We start from the raw sequence: 5,284 nt of genomic DNA on the forward strand, positions 1-5,284 counted from the left end.
TGGCATCCTCCATTTCTGTGGAGGAAGTGATTGGCTTTTATTATCAGTAATTCAGTTATTTTTCAGTTTCCAGATTATATTGTCCTACTACAGCAATCCTAAAGCAACTAAAGGACTTCTCATTCTTTTGTATATAAACACAAAGAAGTGTTCTGATTGACTTTATGGAATCACACGCCCATCTCTTGTACTAATCACCATGGCTAGGGGGTGAGATTTCCATTGGTTAGAGTGGCTCAAATCTAGTTTCCCAAAATAAGATGAGTACTGTTAACAGAAGAAGGGAGGAAGTATTACTGGACAGAAGAAAACAATCATTATTAAAATGCTGTCCATTAAATGAGAAGTATTGAGTATTACATACTATGTGGCACAGACATCAGAATCAGAATCAGGTGGACTTGGGAATGGGAATAAACACTGGTACACAGATTACTATTAATAGTTGTGTGACTTTGGGCATGTTGCTAAATGTCTCTAAGCTTAGATTCTTCATCTATTAAATTTTAATAATAAAGGACCTATCCCATAGTTGTACAAATTAAGGGAGCATTTAGTAAGTGCTCAAATAATAACTGCTGTTATTTTAATTTCACGTTTTTCAATGAATTCTCACAACAGTCCCATGAAACAGGTAGTAATACCTCTAATTATAGATGAAGAAAATGAAACTCAGGAGAAGTTCAATTACTTTGCCCAAAGTCACATAGCTGGTAAGTGGCATATCTAGGACTGGGTTCAAATTCCATGTCTGCAGGATTCCAAAGACCATATTCCTTCCACCATACTACATTGCCTTAACCACTACATAATTCTTTGTAATAATCTTAGGAGACTATTAAAGTACATAGAGTTATTTTCCCCTAAATTAAATGGTATCTTCCCTACCCCTATGTTTTCATCCTGGTAATCTGTCATTTCTTTCTACTGCCTGTGAGCCTGTGATCATGGAAAAAATGACATGGTTAAACAGAGAAAAACAGCTCATTATAGACAAATGATATCAGAAATTCTGCAATTGGACAGTGATTTTATTTGTTTCAATTTTTAATTGCTACAAATGTTCAATGTTCTAATAAGACAGCTATTGCTATAGAAAGTCAAAGTTTAGAGACCTGAACTCAAAGCGCTGTTTTAGTATCTGAGTCTCAGTTTCATCATTTGTAAAAACTGAAAAGCCACCTACCTTATAGAATTGAGGTGGTGATTAAATGATACATGGAATGTGGAAGTGTTACACAAAGTATAAAATGCTAAATAAATATAAGACATATTATTGATAATAAGCTTAAGAATAAAACATTTTATCAGATTCTTAAACTTTAGTATCAGCCTATTTTAGATCCTGTCCTAAGAGTTGCATTTGAAAAAAGAAAAAGCTAGGACCCTCAAAATTTAAGTCAGAGAAAAGAAAAGCAAGCTCTGCAGTAAAGAAAACACAAGAAAAGGGGAGCCTGAAGCCACCAGAAGACAAGTAATCTTTCAAAATTCTGCCTATGGCCTTGGCAGTGCCTACCTTTCTATATATAAATAAATATATAATATATAAATTTATATATATATAAAAATTATATATAATATATAAATATATAAATATTATATATATATAAAAAACACAAATACTCAATTATGCAGGGTTAAGAGAGAGGTCTTCTCAAGCACTCTCACACAAATTTAATCAAACTACAGCTAATTTAAAAAAGTACAAGTTCAGAGGCAATTTATAGTATATATTAAAACATCTGTTTCAACAGGCGAACTTTGTGCATTTGCAAATAACGACATTAACACCAATAAATTGCTTTGGATACAGTATTGTCACTTGCATGCTATATTAATTTACTGCACTAATTAACTTACTGTCTCACACCAAATCAACGTGCCCTCTCCGGGATGAACTCATATTAACATGGACTATATATGACCCACCTTAACTCTTTGATAAGTGTTCTTCAATATACAGACAGTTATTTCTAAGAATTTTCCTGTGATGCCAAAATTTTTATTATACAAACCATCATTCCAATGTGCATGATACTAGTTTGTTTTATTTTTGGCATTTTTAATTCAAGTGCCATCAGTCCTGGATTTGGAACCTTTCTTCATTACTTTTATTTTTACAAATACAGGAAACAAAGACATACTCAACCTGTTTCACAGATTGCAGCGTTATTGTAGAAACAGAGATCTCAAAGAATTGAAGAGTAAGATACACAATAGCCAACACTCATGGTGTTACAGTCTTGCCAATGCACCATAATGTAGCAGTCTTTAATTGTGAGGTATCACTCAGAGTTCTTTGTCTCATGACCAAGAATTAAGGAGTGTGGAATCAAAGGGTAAGGTTGGAGTGAAAATTTAGGAAGTGAAAGAAGAAAGGTCTCTGGCACAGAGAGGGGACCCAGAAGAGGGTTGCCGTTTTTACAGTTGAATGCAAAATGCAAAGGCTTTAAAAAAACAACAACAACAACAACAACAACAATAAAGGCTGGATGTCTCATTTGCATAAGGTGTGAATTTCTGGTAACTCTACTTTGTCCTTCTAGTGTACACGAGGGCCCTTAGCTTGAGTTACTCCATAATGCTTTGTTCCCCTTACTGCACATGTGTTAGGGCATGGAATTTTCCATTGCAGACATGTCTGGGCAAGTCACCTGTGTAGCCTTTCTTATCTATGCAGCTGTGGGCATGTCCTAGGAAGCTCCCCTGTGCAAGTTCCCTTATCTGCGCCTGGAGCTTGAGTTTTCAGGCTGTTCTTTTGTTTGAAAGAATTCAACCAAGGACCCACCCAAACTGCCTGCCTGATCAGTTTCTTTCTTTCTTCTCTCTCATTTCCCCCTTCAGGGATGGGGACCCTAACTTCTGTTAGGTATGTGGGGTAATGATACTACCGGAGAAAGGTGTTGTGTGGGGAACAGCAGCTAGGTTTCCTCCTGGGGCTGGTATGGAGGTCCTTGGATAAAAGGCATGTCCATGTGTGGTTTTATTTGCATTACCGTTTGGAGCTTGATAGCCTTTATGTGAGAAGAAACAGTTTGGGTTATTGGAGTACATTTATTAAAATGAAACGAGGGGTGGAGGGTAAAGACAACTCAAGACTGCCAACACACCCAGATAACTGGTGACTATAGTTATGACTACCAAGATGTGGATGCATGGGGCTTGGTTTTGGTTAACTTCCTTGGTTTTATTTTTCAAACAAAGAAACCTCCAGTTTATGGGCATCCTATTTATTCCCATTACCAGGCAGGATTTGCAGGATTTTTACATTACCCGTCCGTTTTTGTTTCTTCTGAGCTGCAGCCAGAGATTGCTGGTTGGTTACAGGAATAAGCAGGGTTAGTCTAAAATGTAGGCAAGAACTTTAAAAAACTAATGAGATTAGAATTTAATGACAAGCATATGATAATTTTTCTCTCTCCAGTCGTCATTTTTGTTAAAAACAAATCATGATAGGACTGAGTTGTTTGTAAACTATACTTCAGTTTTTATACTTGGCCTGATTATTTGCATAAAGTGCAGCAAGAATAATTATTTTTACATAAGCCTTTTAAATAGGCTTTATGGAACTCTGTTCCACAAAGAATCTCAGATAGAACTTTTTAAAGTCAAGCCCAGCCATGGGTTTGTACCCTCAAGTACCTATGAGTTGGGTGACTTGCTATTTTTTTGAGGTCCCAGGAACAAGGCATTCCTGGGCCTATTAGAAAGTGATATTTACTCACCACAGATTAGCAATCCTGTACAGGGAGTGTGTAGACAAGGTTATCAGTCAAGTTTTGCCAAGGGGCTTTTATTAGCTCTGCATGATAACCTTGATTCTTTAAAGAGTAGTATATCCTTCCAGTCAAAGCCTTGGTAAAACAACCATTTTCTCCAATTGCATCCTGTTGCAAAAGAAAATGGATTCTTATTGCACTGATGCAAACAACTATATTGCCATAAGTCAAGAATACTCACAAAGAGTTTCCAAATTCTGGGGAAGCCAGGCAGAGAGAAACAAATATTCTCCAAATTTTGTTCACAGGAGTATACCTTACTCAATTATTAAAAGCTGTAGCTAGCTTAAAAGAAAAGTTTCCTGGACTCAGAAAAACAAAACAAGGATAAGCAATGTCTTAAGCGAAACATTTAAAACAATTACTTCAGTTTTCTATTAGCTCAGTCTATTTCTTTAACTCTTATTCTGCTCGATATTTCTAACTACTTCAGCTTTTCGTGAGTCCTGTACATTTTTCTTTTATCAGAAACCTGCATTTGAGAGCAGCTGTTAAAGTCCTACAGCTGATCATAAACCATCTTTTGAAGAGAATTAAAACAAGACAACAGTTGTCTGTCAATGACAAATTTTCCAGGGTTGTTACAGTCAAGAATATGATTGGTGAAGACATTTGGTTATTTCTGTGGTTTACAATAGCTTAACATAATAAACCTAATGATCATTGACAGCATATGTTTAGACATTAGAACCTTAGACATCCCATATGATTTTGGAACATATATTAATATTATTTACTGAAATAAAACCTGAAGAAGATTACACATCACTTTGGCAATCCCTTCTATGTAAACATGTTAAATTATCCTATTTACCACTTTTCTGGATGCTCCAGAGACCCTCTGTTGCATCCAAAAGCTAGGCATCAGGAGAGACGATTTTGAAACTGAAGTTTAATTTTGGGGAGGCTGTTAAATTTAGAGGTATAAAAACTTGATATTATGAAATACAATTACAGATTACTATATTATTTATTTTCCCAAAATAATGACTCAAAAATTTGAAAAAGCAAAATCCTTTTATTAGCCTTTACTATTACATGAAAATCCTTTTCAAAAGGAAGAAAGGCAAATTTCACCCTTGCATTAGTTTACTGTTAGTGTCAACCCCAATTTTTAATGAAACACTATAGAAAATTCTATCCCATCTTAACCAGTTTGACTGAGGTGATATTCTTACAAACCTTTTATAAACCTTTACAAATTTTGCTAAAGAGCAGAATTGCATCTTAAGAAAATCTTACTATTCTTTTATTTCAATGTTCAATTTATAAAAATCATACAACACCCTTTTGAATTTGGTCAATATGTTCACACACAGAGTTTCCTTTGAAAGATTAATTTTTACAGTCTCTCCACAACTTGCTTGAACATTCAACTGTATTTTATCTAATTTAATACAATCCTTTAACCCTAGGCAACATTGCATTTTGCCATGTTTACTTATAGCATTTTACTAAAAACACATTTTACTGTTTTTACACACCTTGCATGTAAATCGAATTTC

The sequence above is a fragment of the Macaca thibetana genome, chromosome 7 (assembly GCF_024542745.1).
Source record: "Macaca thibetana thibetana isolate TM-01 chromosome 7, ASM2454274v1, whole genome shotgun sequence".
NCBI lineage: Eukaryota > Metazoa > Chordata > Mammalia > Primates > Cercopithecidae > Macaca > Macaca thibetana.